Source organism: Anopheles stephensi, chromosome 3, assembly GCF_013141755.1.
Source record: "Anopheles stephensi strain Indian chromosome 3, UCI_ANSTEP_V1.0, whole genome shotgun sequence".
NCBI lineage: Eukaryota > Metazoa > Arthropoda > Insecta > Diptera > Culicidae > Anopheles > Anopheles stephensi.
This window is the reverse complement of record NC_050203.1, coordinates 7392365-7408076: the sequence shown is the minus strand read 5'-3', so window position 1 is coordinate 7408076 and position 15712 is coordinate 7392365. Positions and strand designations below refer to the sequence as shown.

The 15712-nt window shown below is 45.3% G+C and overlaps 1 protein-coding gene and 1 long non-coding RNA gene across 23 annotated transcripts in view; one reads left to right on the top strand and one right to left on the bottom strand.

The window, feature by feature from the left end:
* LOC118510461 (AF4/FMR2 family member lilli) overlaps positions 1–15712 on the top strand; it is a 197286-nt gene that overhangs the window by 120544 nt on the left and 61030 nt on the right. The gene's annotated exons all lie outside the window — the stretch shown is intronic.
* On the bottom strand, positions 10899–14374 carry LOC118510471. Its single transcript, XR_004906016.1, has 3 exons — positions 14233–14374; positions 12744–14152; positions 10899–12666 (listed from the first exon to the last, which is right to left on the bottom strand). It is a non-coding gene; the product is annotated as an uncharacterized LOC118510471 (long non-coding RNA).

Sequence of the window (15712 nt, the reverse complement as noted above, 5' to 3'; positions counted from 1 at the left end):
CGCTGGGATTGATTTTCTCTACCAAGAATGTCGCCACGTCCCGCCTCCGTCCCCCGGAACGCGGTCATAAATGGCAGAAATCTGTTTCACTATCCCATTTACTACGCTCCGGAGCTGCTGCTAGCGACTGGTAACGAATGCATCCAATTGCTTGGAATGTCGTGAAGACATTCCTTACCGCCCGAATGTGCCGTTGCGTTTCAACGGTGCCAAGTGTTTGGAGTGCCACTTTTGGTGTGATTTTTCTTGCGATGATTTCGAAATGGATTCAAGGCAAACGATCAGACATAACCCCCATTTTGTAGAACCGCGAGTGTGTGTGTGTGCCAAGTGCCCAGCTACACTAACAGCGTTCTAAGTGGTGGAATCTAATTGCTTGAAAAGAATGATAAGAATTTCCCCTATTCCGGTTTTTGCGACGCTTGAGCTAATTGTAATTAGTTCTTTAATTTGTAGACTCGGTGACGAAAAATGGGAAAATTTGGTAGAATTAATGGAAAGAATTTTCCTCCAGTAATTGTCCTTTTTTGTTGAATACAGAACGCTATTTCAAGGCGACACAAGATCCTTCCGAAAAAGGGACTATGCACATATCTATTTTCTCCACCTAATCTCATTACTAAAAGGCGGTCCAGTGGCTAAGGCGACAGGACTGGTCATCAAATCCCAATCAGACCGGCACCTCTTACGCTGGACTTGACTTCGCAGCTAAGGGTAAAGGCAAGTCAAAGAAGCCAGAAATAACAAGCCAAGACCGCCCGTTGTAGAGCCTCATAAGAAGACGAATCGCCATTGCTAATCTTTCGAGAGTTCCCTCAAGTTTTGCAACAACTTCTAAACTTCAAGACGATTCAGCAACGATTGAACAAACCCATTCTGTATCACACACACACAACCGGAAATGGACTATCTCTCAACCATAATTGTGATTGCTTCATTATGTAAAGTTACCAGAAAGTTATCCTTCACTCTTCAATTCCCTTACACTACCACCAGGCCTAACGCTCGCTCACCTCGAGGGCGTATAAGTGGGCTTGTTGTCGTAAATCAAATCGCCCGTCAGTCTTGCTGGCACGAGGGATCCTTCACCCTTTTTGCTGGTCCGGTCGAAGAACCATACAATGTTCTGCGCGAGAATACATCCTGCTCGTTAGCATTACACCTAGCGTTAGGTTACCTCCGTAGCTACTGATTACTTGATTTGACTGGTGTTTATGTTCATCCAGTCGTAAAAGTGTCAGTCCTCAGCGCCACGACCTCGGCAAACTTTAAAAAAAGCGATAAACCGGCAATCGGAATCCTGCACGCGCTGGTCCCGGTTGCTCCTGGATACATTTTATCGATTTGTTACACTCTACCCTACTGAGGGCCGGAACTCGCTTCGAAACAACTCAAATTGGCCCGAAAAGCGCCCCTTTTTGGCGCTGTGTGTGTGTGTGGGGTTGAATAGGACCTTTTTCGGGGCTACTAATAAATATGTTTGCTAACACCATACACTCGGCAGAGGCTTTTTGGTTGCTACACCCGTTACCCGTTGCGCAGCGTCCTGCTTTCTTCGGGGCAGGATTGAAATATGTCTCCGTAAGGCACCGAAATCCCTTTTTGATGAAACACCTGTTCTGCTGCTGGTTGGGATTTCGGGGGGAAGGCTTCCTCCATCCATCTTTGCATCCTTCCAGTGGTTCGCCATTTCAGCGTGGACATGAGAGAGCCACGCTTTCGGTGCGTCTGCGTTGATTTGGGGAGCATCAGTTTGCAACGGAGAAATCCTCTTCTTGAGTTATGAAATTCTAATGGCGAGCTGAGCTACATGTGTAACTCTGAGTCCATGACCAAGAGAAACCTCTGTTTTATTCATTTCCGGAAAGCATTTTACGCGTAGAAAAGGTCAAACCCGTCCCAACAATCACGCTCCGCGCAAGTCCGAAAGTCCATACGGGGGGCTTTCACGGATCGGAACATACCCGTAATCAGGTAGGTCTGATTTATCCGCATTACAGCGGGCACTTTTCAACAGATCCATCAAACGCGACAATTTAGCTCTAGGAAAACGTGAGCAACCTCCATCGCTTGGCATGCCAAAGTACGGTAGAATTAATTCTACCACCGGCACCACCATCGAGCACTCATACAAGCGCAAAAAGGATATTGTTCACTTGCTAGCTCATCAGAACTCGAAGCCATTAGGAAAGAGGGCTAGAAATCAGCGTGTGGCCGCTTCTTTGATGAACGCAAAGGATGAGCCGTTTTCCATTGAACCCCTTCAAATCCGCGGTCTATCCCGGCCAACAAGAGTGCCGCGGGTTTGGATTCCCACGAATAAGGGTAAATTGAATTCCACACGCACCGTGGAAGCCATCTTTTTTTGGTGCTGGTGTTGGCGGAAAAGGTACGAAGGCGCGTGTATGTTTCCATTTTTTAAGGATTCAAGGCCACACTTTTGAGCGGAATGGCTTGAAGGATGAGCAGCGAGTGAAGCTCGGTAGTGTACGTGTTCGTTTTTAAGATTACAGGTGGTGTTGGTGGTGTTCGGGCCGTCACTTTATTTCTGTAGATCCGGGCTTTCATTGTCGTGTGTCACGCTTGCAGGATTTCTTTTGCAAAGCGAGCTCTACACGTGTTCCGTTTAGGTTAAGCTCATGTCTACACGCAGTGGCGTAGATCAAAGCGTTAAGCAAGCTTTCAATCAGGGTTAGGAAATTATTAACGCAAATCGGTAAACTATTACTTTAGTTTACCATGGCAGCTGTCATGGATTGTAACTCATTGGTCTGGCACGTCATTAAATTACTTTAAATCGTCCAAATATAATGAACTTTCCTTTCCTTATCTGCATAGATACCGCGTTGTAACTTCCTTAAGTGGGCCCTAAAATTATCTATAATCCCCGCAGACCTTTCGCGGGATTGTGCAAAAGTAATTTCCTCTTCCTAAAATCTTCCTGGATATCAAATGAACTGCATAAATTTTAGAAGAAAGCAATTGTGCTTGGTAAATAATAATACCACCGTTGAAGAAGCATGCGATTGTTTCGATTCCATTAATGCTCATCGTTGATTGATGATTTGCCATTTCCTGCCGAGGCGCGGAAATCTGCCGACGTTTATTAAGATGCTCTATGAATAATAAAATCAGCAACCGATGCGAGTTTCTGTTCGATTAAGTAAACACGAACTGGCTGAGCTCGGGCAGAGTTTCCTAGAATATTTTAGAACAATATTTTCCTGCTGTGGCTTTTCCGGGAGAGCTTTCGAGACAATATCCCTCACAAAAAGTTCGGAACTTCATCTATACCGTCCGACAAAGTGCCAGTGGACCCTGGCAGAGATACACCGGAGATGAAAGAAAATGATGAATGGTAAACGGTTTCCAGCGCTTCCGACTGGCTAATGCGCTTAGCAGAACGGTAGCCACCTCGACATTCTACAGTAGCAGTTTGGTGATGTGCAAACGCTGCTGCACTATCAGGTTTCTTGCGACGGACGACGGACGCCTACACCTCTACAGGAAAATCTCACTTTGCTTTAAACAAAACGGCCACAAATTGAGTGTGGTGAGACGCCATTCGGAGCAGCGTTAAGCTTCCGGGTGGGAAAACCTTCGAATATATCGCATAACATTGTTAAAATTTTGTTCTTGCCTCGTTCTTTCATGTCAACCCGTGTCCTGGGTTGTGTGTGTGTGTGTGGAGATTGGAAAGTTGAGCTGCTCGGCAGACCTCCCCAACGCACATTCTCTGGCTTGGTCGGGAAACCATGCTCAGCAGATCCTTTGATAATGCTTAGTGCATGAGAAGGGCGGGGGAGGACAACCGGGACAACTTTCGGCAGTGGACAGCGGCAAGTGGTGATAAATCAGGATAAAATTCTGGTGTCTGCTGATATTCCGTAGCGCCTTCGTTCTGAAGGGTTTCGTATAACCATCCAACCGAGTGGTGATGACAAGTGTTTTCAATTTTACGTGTTTGCTATGAAACAAGTCTCTTAAAAGGATCATAATGGTCACTGAGCTTTAACTCCTTTCGGTGAAATTAATTTAAATTTTTGTGTCCACTTAATTTGAACACTTAACAACCTTTGTTCTTTATAAACTGATTGCGTATTTTTCATTTCTAATTTCAGGTAAGTTCCAGGGTTATTGCGCCATCGGAACGCCAAGACAAAGGTCTCGTGAGTCACCCAATTTTTGCTCTCCATCATGAATTGTCTTTAACGGTGTCATTCAGCAAATCGTTTACCGAATTCTCCATACCATAGCTCTTTGGATCATCATGAAGACGCAAGGCTTCTGTGGTCACTCTTGGGATCCAGATCCCGCAAAAAACAATCCACTCTGCACCCGAACTAACATAATTTATTGCTTCGTGCACAACAAAAGCGATGAGTAAGTTGTAGTATCGCTGTAATAGGATTTGGTGGTGCGTGTTTTAATGCTGCAGCACCTTTTGATAAATGATGCAAATGGGCCTAGCAATCACATTTCTCGCCGGATTCACATTTTATTTCGATACTGAGTTGCTCTGATGTTGCTGTTGCATGGATCGGACCCATGTCAAACCAATTTTTTGTTTGTGTGCAAAACATCAAAATAATAAATTTCGATCGTTCACAATCCCACATCACTTAAGCCCCTATTGCTGGTTAATTCTGCTGTTCTGGGAAATGGCAAACTAAGCCGAAATGTTAAACTGCATAAAATATTACATTTTTTATCACTTTCCGGGTTGTTGACACTAGTGGAAACTATATTTATGGACATTTCAATGTAACGATTCCAACCCGGTTTTTGCATAAAATTTATCACCCTCAACGAAATCCCCGTAAACGAACGTTTTATAATGGAGTTTTCACTATCTTTCCAACTAGAATGAGTGAAAGCTTTTAACCTAAAATTGTTTTATTAGCACGTTTTTCATTGTGGTATCCGTTTTGTCCGGGCCGGACAGAGGCAGAAGCTGTTTACCGGGTTCAAACAGTCGCGTTCATATTAATTTGTGCAGAATTCTTGGAAGCTTCTCAGCCCAGGTTGTGGTGTTGATATTAGGCTTAAAATTAGCTCCATAGCTAACGTTACTGTGAACAACAATGGATGGCTCCGTTTGAAATTTGTGTACCGGGCCCTTCCACGAAGCGGTGCGTGGGCTTCGGTTCTTCTCATTCATCATGCTGAAGCCCTTTAATTCATTTGTAGCTTTTCGCGTTAAATTGCGGACCGCTTTTCAAATATTTATTCCGACGGTTAAGTAATTATATTATCATGATAAGCAATGTTGTATATTTAAGTACCTGTTTAAACGCTTTGTAGTCAAAATCATTAAATTATTGCGAGACTTATAAATGGTTTCCCTATTTGTTGCTAGATTTGAGTAGCCGAAGTTGAAAAGATTGACAGTCGTGTACAAAGCAGAATTCTCAACCTGAGACATCCTTTTGTGTGAAGCATTTAGAACTGTTTCCATTTTTTTTTTTTTGGACGTAATAACTCCTTGTCAAAATGAGTCCGAAATTATGTACGTGAACGTCGATATGTCTTATTTTCTCATCCACTTTGCGTTCCCTGTCTGGGATCCATTCCTTACATCACGCAATTGCTTTTCGGACTCCGCTTTAGTCAACGTTCTTTACCTGACATGGTCAGGCAAAAGGCGGTGAATCGGTCGTGTAGTTCTCAAGCTACCTAATGGGCGTTAAGATAATTATGATCTGTTTTAAGCGGATGTGCAACTTTTTTTTTTGGCACTCAAAACCTGTTTTTGGGGGATTGGTTTAGGGAATCTTCTTTGCAGAATTTGCCCCGATGCACTCGATCATTATCCATGCACTGCTATGCATTCGGGAGCTTCTTTATGCATCTGCAGCGCAACTGAAGTGTCTGTGTGTGTGCGCGTGTTGTATGGAATGATGAATTTCGGGTTATTTTCCCAGAAACGCCAACTTTGAAGTAATGCCGACAAGCGCTAGAAACGAAAGACGGTCTACCAAATTCCGCCCCTCGATCAATGTTGAATGTGGATGAATCAATCTTAGCCGCACAACTGGTGTATTTTAAAGCCACTGCTCATCTCGAGAGAAGGACTTATCTTCCGTTTATTCTGGGTTGGTCCTGAAAACGCTTACCCACCCGTCAGTCACAGTTAATGTGCGCTTCCAATAATAACGATGGAAAGAATGCCAAACATTCGCCTATTCGTGAAACAGCCTCCGAAAGCATGCGCCCTGAAATTTGCTCTGCTCAAAATTCCACCGAGCCCTAGAACTGAGCTGGTGCTGCTGTGTGACCCAGAGCGGTGTGGTTTTCGGCAATTGTGCAAAGAATGTTGGCTTCTCTCTTGCTCTCTCGCTCGCTCTGGTTCGTTTATACAGCGTACAATGGGAAAGGGCATCCTTTCAACGCCTAGCTGTAACAATAGCGCTAGTGGCGGAGGCCTATTTGCTTCGTAGGCGCAGCGTGCAAAATATCTTATGTTTCAGTGTTTATCAAGAATGCAAACACAATGTCGCTCACATTCCAAGTTGACTAGTATTGCTTTAGTAAAAAAATCCTTAAAGATTTAATGTAACATATTCATCCTTTCATTTAAGAATTCAACTAACCAAATTATAGAGTAAAATTTTTGAATATAATATTTTTGAATAAAACTCCTTCTCAAACCACAGTCCAAAATCGGCAGCAGACACACGCCGGTAATTGTGATACGCGATAAATAATCAACCATCCGATACACCACCGTGAATGCAGCCGAATGCAAATGAGCTGCATTCATTCATTATTGCCAACCCAATAGAGGGGCGGGAGTGTATTATTTATGTATGTGTAAATACAACGAATTTTTCATCAATAATCAACAACCTTTCTGGTTCCGGTTGAAGAAACGCATTCAAGAATCGACAGCTTTACCCTTTCGAAATTATCGATGCGTTAATGTCGCTTCACCGTTTTCAAAAATGGCAGAGCGCATAAATGGCGCGTTTGCTTGACAGACGATAGTGTGCGCATTAAATCAGGGTGTCCAATTTTTGCAGTGCGACAAACAAACATTGAACGTTGAGATCGGGTACATATGCATTGCAAGATCAATATTAATGTGAGAAAGAGTCAACAGAAAAACGAATCGATGATACATGGGCGAAAGGATTATCTGAAGACAACATTTAAATTTAGTGTTAACATCATCAAGTGCATCAAGTGTTGTATCTTTCGGCAGACCCCTTTTTTCCTCAGAAATTGAAGACGCAAACCAATCTCGTCGCCCCATCATCACATTTCCCGGCGGTGTACGGCGGCAAGGGTTGACACTTTACTAAATGATGCAGAACCATAAAGAAATGTTAATTATTTGCAACACGTGCCCATCGTTCTCTGCTGACGTGGCATTTTCGGTTTTGCCAAAACACCATGGCCCAGCTGTTGATTATTTATGTTTTCCGAGTGCGATTAGCATTGGTGAAGTACAAATTTGACCATCCTCGCCAAGAAGAAATGGTTCCGACACACCGCGGTTCGGTTCATTTCGATCTTCGGAGAACATCTTCGGGGCGCGATAGTTTTGGGCTATTTTTAACCTTCTATTAAATATTTCGTTCGAAACACGCATATGGTAAGGCGTTCGGATTTGGGAAAACTCCACCAAAAGTGTTAGGACCCGGTGGGAATTTATGCTAACTCAGGCGATCGTTTCAATGCCCTTATTTACTGGCAGCCTATCGATTTTGGCATGCTTCTTCGAAACGGCTTGATTTGCCTTCACGTGGCGATACGGTCGTTGTTCTCTATTATGTATGTCACAGACTGGCTTTTGGTGCCCTTCAACTGCCAACCGTAACCGGCACAATGTCTCGCATGTAGCATCTCGACCGAAACAAAGGCACGATCGGTTTAGGAATAACTTCTGCTTTGCTGTGCGTTTGTATGTGACCGTCTGATTTACGCGCTATTTATTTTTGATTAACGTACTCGTTTCGGTTCGTCTTAACCGGGGGAGGGGGGATAGCTCGTAGGTGCTAAACCACATTATGGCATACATCCATCACCCGCTGGGAAACGAACGATTGATTACATGTGCAGGCTAGTATCAATCAACGGCGTGAGGTTAACGTAAATGAATTATAACTCGCTCTCGGTACTTTTCGTAATGGCGCCCATCAACAATCGACCACTGAAATCTATACGGTTTATTCGGCAGCCATTTTTAAACAAAGATTTGACTTATTAATTTCGCCAAGTTAAACAAAAACCAACATTACCTGTCTCACTTATCTTCCCAACGACACCCCAAACGTCACAGCAGCTTGCCTGCTCTATGCCCGTCATCAATCGTCTTTCCTCGCGTGTTGGCTGCCGAAATTTGCTGCCATCAAATGGATCGTTAACTGTCGCGTTGTATTACGAATTTTCTGCGTCATCCGCGTTGGAGGTCGATCGTTTTTCCTACGCAGCTGCCTACGGCCGACAAGGGATGCAAAATAGTGTGTCGGCTCATTTAAAATACTCCGCTTGTTGTACAGCAGCGGAAAAAAAACCCTCCGATGGCACCCACACAGACACAGATAGTCCTCTTAAATAGTGTCAAATGTTCACACTTCTTCTTCGTCGTACCCGGCGTGGGCAACAACAAGGGCCAATAGAAAAGGCGGTGGAAAATCGATATCATCCTGTGAGGGTTGTTGGCTGTGACATGGTTGTAAGCTGGTGAAAGAATGAGATCCGTCCGAGCTCTGTTTGTCACTGTGCTTTCACTAAACCGATGATGATGAGTTATACCCTACCGGACCGTAGTTGTGAGGTGATTTTGCTGCTGCTGCTGCATGCTTTCTTCTCTTCCATCCCTGTACTATGCTGCGAGAAATCAGAGGACACACACACATTTGTTCGAGTGCTGTGAGCCACATGACGTCTCGTTAAAGACTCGCACTCCTCGAATTTATCTTCCGTTCGTTAGTGTGTGCCAATGACGCGTTTGCAATCGGTAGAAGCGAAACCTCTCGGCTTTTTCCACTCGTACGCAGTTGCAGAGGTACCCGGTGCTAACAAAGATGGCTTAAATGTCACAGTGACAGGTAGCGATAGAATACATGCTCGAAGGGTGGGGACTCAGCTGGTTGGTGGGTTGTTAATTAAGATTAATTGAAGCAGCAGATGTCGAGTTTCTGGGGGATAGCTATCCCTTTTTATCAACGTTACACCTTACGTTTTTCAGCTGAGCTTCTGTTTACGTTTAGATGTTTTGTTTACGCTTAGACGTCACACCATACTTGACGAAAGCTAGTTTCGTCAAGTTTTTGATAAACGAAATATTTCAAGTATACAGTGAGTAAGGATGAGTGTCGCTCGCGTGGGGGGCACTCAGAAAGTTTATAAATAGGGCAGAAAACACAATTATATCTCTCTTCGAATTTGGAATCTGAACACGACGCTTGGTAAATATTGCAACACACATCGATCCGAAACTCCGCGAATTCTTCATGGTGCCGTGACCAGGATATAGCTCGAATTTCTGGTGCTTTCGCGAGTTTGATCGACCCATCGTTCACCGTTTTCTGTGTCGTACCACATTTCGTTTGGATTTTCGTGCACCGTACAGCTGTTTTTGCCGCATCACGCATTACACTGCCGGTCACCCACTCACACACACACACACGAGTGCACAATGCCCGTACCACCCGTCGTTTTGGCGTCCCGTCGGACAATTTTGTTGGCGTCCCTTACGCGGTACGAGAAGTTTTTGGATGATTTCGTTCACGCACGGGATCAAGTAGAGGTGGAGGTTCGTTTAAGGAAATTCGAAATATTATGCAAGGATCTGGAGAGTGTTCAACAAGGGTTGGAGGATTCCGCTTCCACGCTGGAAGAAACAACGCAGAATGCTGCATTACGAGAGAATTTCGAGGATAGATTGATTCACGTCCAATCTCAACTGCAGGCAAAACTAGCTTCTACCGCGCACCCGAGCACTGGATCGAACCCACTTAAGGGCATCAAGCTTCCCACCATCGCGCTGCCAGAATTCACAGGCGACTATATGCAATGGTTGACTTTCCGCGACACATTTGAGTGCTTGATTCATAACAACGCCGATCTACCAGCGATACAAAAGTTTCATTATTTGCGCGCCGCAGTGAAAGAAGAAGCGGCTCAGGTGATAGAATCAATCACCATAAGCGCAGCTAATTATGAGTTAGCCTGGAACACTTTGGCTGAGCGATACTCTAATGAGTATTTGCTGAAAAAACGCCATTTGCAAGCAATGTTTGCCATTCCGGCTGCTCAAAAGGAGAGCGTTACAACACTGCACCATCTTGTGGATGAATTTGAGAGGCACAAAAAGATATTGCAACACTTAGGAGAAGAAACGGACTCTTGGGGCAGTATACTTGAGCATCTACTATGCACTAAATTGCCAATTATAACATTGCGCGATTGGGAAGAGCACGCATCTAGCAACACAGATCCTAGTTACGACAATTTGATTACATTCCTGCACCGTCGTATGCGTGTATTGGAGACGTTGTTAGTAAACAACCATCATACGTCACAGGGTCATGAACTCAATCACTCACGGCGAATAACCTTTCCGCGTCAAACTAGTTTTGGTACCACGTCACATGAAACACCAAATTGCATTTTATGCAATTCCTCGCATTCATTGCTAAAATGCCCACGATTTGAAGGAATGGAGCCTAAGGATCGCTATCGTTTCGCGATGACCGCGCGTTTATGCATAAATTGCTTACGCGAGAATCATATGGCTCGTGATTGTCCGTCGCACTACAAATGCCGGCATTGTAATTTGGCACACCACACAAAACTGCACTTCACACCGAATAGCCCTAGTTACAACGCTCCGCCACATCCCACACACAACACCGCTAACGATCACACGGCCACCGATAACACACAACGCACATTTGCAGCAGCACTACAGCAAGCACCCGAGCAGGTATTGCTCCAAACTGCTTTGGTGAATATCATTGATAATTTCGGAATTGCTCATCCTGCGCGCGCGCTGTTGGACAGCGCATCGCAGCCGGATCTAATTAGCGATCGACTCGCCAAACGGCTGAATTTGAAGAAGAGTAACGTACACGTTACCATTGTTGGAGCAGGACAATCTACGAAGACAGTACGGGAATCCGTACACGCCCAGATTGCCTCTCGAGTGACAGCGTTTACGATCAATACTGAGTTTTTGATGGTCGACAATTTGATAGCGAATCTTCCAACGCGCGATGTTTGCACCAAAAACTGGAAGATACCGCCTGGCATCAATTTAGCAGATCCGATGTTCTACAAATCTGCTCCCGTTGATATCATTCTCGGCGCTCGTCATTACCATGCATTCTTTGAGAATGCCACTCAGCTTCGTCCCGCACCTCATCAACCCGTCATGATTAATAGTGCTTTCGGTTGGGTAGTGACCGGTACCACAGCTGATCAGAATGTGCATTCTAAAACCCATCCTACCACTTCCTATTCAATCGTCTGCATGGCATCATTGGAAGAATCCCTACAACGATTTTGGCAACTAGAAAATTTAACGGTTAATGATGCATACTCACCCGATGAACGGCATTGCGAATCATTTTATAAAGCAACCACTGAACGTGACGACACAGGTAGATATATTGTCCGTCTACCAAAACAGCCCGACTTCGGAGAAAAACTCGGCCTGTCCAGAGCTCAAGCCATCCGTCGGTTTGAACTTCTTGAGCGAAGACTAGAACGCGATCCAGCACTTAGAGAAGCATACCAAGCATTCATGAAGGAGTACTTAGAACTGGGACACATGTCTCCTATAAGCACTGATACTACTGATGATACAGCTGCTTATTATTTACCGCATCATCCTGTTTTCAAAGCTTCAAGCACCACTACAAAGGTTAGAGTAGTTTTCGATGGTTCGGCAAAAACGTCGACTGGTTATTCGCTGAATGAAACGTTGCGGGTTGGACCCATAGTTCAGGATGAACTAATAGACATCGTTCTACGTTTTTGCACATTTAAAATCGCTGTTGTTGCTGATATAGCAAAAATGTATCGGCAAATCATCCTGCACCCTGATGATCGACGTTTAGTTCGCATCTTTTTTCGATTCTCACCGGAATCGCCTATGGAATTGTACGAGCTGAATACCGTGACATACGGTTTGTCTCCATCATCGTTCTTGGCCACTCGTACTCTGTTGCAGCTTGCGGAAGATGAAGGTGCAGCTTATCCACTTGCCACACCTGCGCTTAAGCACAATTTCTACGTTGACGACTTCATTGGTGGAGCAAACAGCGTGGATGAAGCTCGGAGCCTTCGGCAGCAACTATCGGATCTGCTCTCCAAGGGCGGGTTCGAACTCCGAAAGTGGACTTCAAATTGTTTGGAAGTGCTCTCCGGTTTACCAGCGGAGCATATCGGTACACAATCCTCGCTGCAGTTTGTGCCAAACGAGAAGGTAAAGGCTCTTGGCATCATATGGAAACCCGAACTCGACGTGTTGTGTTTCGAATCACCAGCTGCAGTCGATACAACCACCATCACCATGAGATCAATATTATCGAATATTGCCCGAATATTCGATCCCCTTGGATTGATCGCTCCGGTCATTATACGTGCGAAGCTGCTCATGCAGGAATTGTGGCTGCAGAAGATCGGATGGGACGATCCGGTTCCCGTTCACATCTATAACAAATGGAAGGCTGTTAATGATGATTGGAAAGATTTGGCTGACTTCAAACGTGATAGGTATGTGCTCTTACCAAACTCCAAAATACAATTCCATACATTTGCAGACGCGTCAGAGGTAGCGTATGGTGCCTGTATTTACGCACGTTGTGAAGACCAGCAGGGGCACGTTCGAGTTAGTTTGCTCGCATCAAAATCTCGAGTGGCCCCACTGAAACGCGTCACGCTGCCAAGACTGGAACTGTGCGCAGCCGTGTTAGGAGCTCATCTGCATCATCGTGTTCGACAAGCAATGCAAATCGAAGTCACCGATTCGTTCTTCTGGTCGGATTCCACGGTCATGCTAAACTGGATTGCGTCACCACCCAACACCTGGAAAACCTTTGTGGCTAATCGTGTTGCTGAGATCCAGAACTATTCACATCCTCGTCAGTGGAAACACATTCCCGGCTCAACAAATCCCGCCGACCTGGTATCTCGTGGGATGTCAGCAGTGGACATGCTGAAAAGTTCGATATGGAGTTGCGGTCCCGAGTGGTTGAGGTTACCTGCTTCTGATTGGCCGATTTCGAATCCATTGCTGGCGGCCGAAGCTGATATTGAAATTCGTCAGGTGAGTGCTGTAGTCGCAAATGTACAGACCACTCACCCTTGGTTCGATTTGTGGTCGTCATACACCAAATTGTTACATGTAATCGCATATTGCACACGATTCATACACAATACCAAACACAAGACACGCACACAACAATCGTCACCAGTTACTACATCCGCGATCACACCTAAGTTCCTGGAAGCAGCTAAACTCGCATTATGCAAGCTGGCGCAACAAGACGAGTTTTCATCGGAGATCCGGCTGCTGAAAAAAGGAGAAACTGTAGGGCGGCGCTCACCTCTACGGCGCTTGAATCCATTCCTCGATGAGGAAGGAATAATGCGAGTGGGTGGCCGATTGAAGCTTGCACAGCTTCCCTACCAGTTCAAACACCCTATCCTACTTCCCAAGAAACATCCGTTTGCTCGTCTCATCGCATACCACTTTCATGAAAAGCTGATGCATGGCGGGGGAAGACTATTACTTTCCCAGATTCGAGAAGAATATTGGCCGCTCGACGGACGGAGATTAGTGAAAGGAGTAGTCCGTAATTGTTTTCGTTGCATACGACAGGATCCCGCCCTAGTGCAACAACAAACCGGCCAACTTCCGTATCAACGCATCACTCCGAGCCGGCCGTTTTCTATTACTGGAGTGGATTACGCCGGCCCATTTTATCTTAAGCCGACGTACAAGAGAGCTGCCGCTGCCAAATGTTATTTGTGTGTTTTCGTTTGTTTTGCAACCAAGGCGGTTCACCTGGAGCTGGTCAGCGATCTCACCACTGCAGGGTTCTTGGCCGCTTTACACCGCTTCACAGCCCGGCGCGGGCTACCGTCGGATATACACTCCGACAACGGGAAAAATTTCGAAGGTGCGTCACACGAGCTAAAAGAATTATTCGAGTTATTTCAGAGTGAGCAACAGCAAAACATCATCGCCACCAACTGCTCTGACATGGGGATTACCTGGCACTTTACTCCACCTAAGGCTCCACATTTCGGTGGATTGTGGGAGGCTGCGGTGAAGACAGCCAAACGACATCTCTACCGGCATCTGGGCAGCTCGAGGCTGTCTTACGAAGGGTACAGCACCGTTCTTCAGCAGATAGAAGCGGCGATGAACTCGCGTCCCTTGCTGCCGATGACGGATGACCCGAACGATTTGGCCGCGCTTACTCCTGCGCACTTCCTGATCGGTACTTCCATGTACGCCGTCCCCGTTCCCGACTACACGCGCCTGAAGACCTACACTTTGGATGAACTACAAACCTGGCAATTACTCGTGCAACGTTTCTGGAAGCATTGGACCACCGAGTATTTGCAGGAAATGCAGAAGGACAATAAGGTTGCGGTTCGATGCGAAATCGTTCCCGGCAGGCTGGTCATCCTTGTGGACGATTCCCTCCCCATCACCCGCTGGCCACTGGCGCGCATCATTGATGTACACCCTGGAGAGGATCAGCTTACTCGTGTAGTGAAGCTGAAAACGGCAAAGGGATTAGTCACGCGTCCTGTTACGAAAATTTGCGTTTTACCTGTTGCGAAACCGTCCTGTTAGTACCGCGTGTTAGTTATTTTGTTATGACATTCTGTCATGGGGGGGAGTATGTTTACGTTTAGATGTTTTGTTTACGCTTAGACGTCACACCATACTTGACGAAAGCTAGTTTCGTCAAGTTTTTGATAAACGAAATATTTCAAGTATACAGTGAGTAAGGATGAGTGTCGCTCGCGTGGGGGGCACTCAGAAAGTTTATAAATAGGGCAGAAAACACAATTATATCTCTCTTCGAATTTGGAATCTGAACACGACGCTTGGTAAATATTGCAACACACATCGATCCGAAACTCCGCGAATTCTTCAGCTTCTTCTAAGTACATTTAAAAAGAATGTGGTTTATTTTATACATTCTCCGAGATTCTCATTCGACTGTTTTCTGACTGTGCTTCATCATACAAATTATAATACTTTACGTTGAAAACCCCACTCACCAACGATTGTTGTCGTACTGGGGTGCTCCGGTGATAAAATGCAAGTGGATTAATCCTTCACTACGGAGAGAACCCCCCGTACGGAGAGATGATCCGTCACTAATCCTTCCGTACGGATGCTACTTGTTTGCTGTTGCCAAGCAATAAATCTTCATTGCAACGCAAAAACTCCAACCACCGATGAGATGCTTGATAAAATCAAATAAATTCGTTTTGCGGTATGCAACCATTTTTTTCTATCGGCGTTCGGGGTGGTGTTGTCGCCTTTTGCTTTCACATTAGACGTTGGTGTTGGTGGTGGTATGTCTGCCCTCCTGTACTTGTGGCTAAACACACGAACAGCAACCATAAATCACTCATCATTTCGAACCAGAAGGTGATGTTTTTTTTTTGCAGCCATAATATGTATGTTTTCAGCTCAGTCGTATACACTGTTTGCATTGTTTTGTGCACG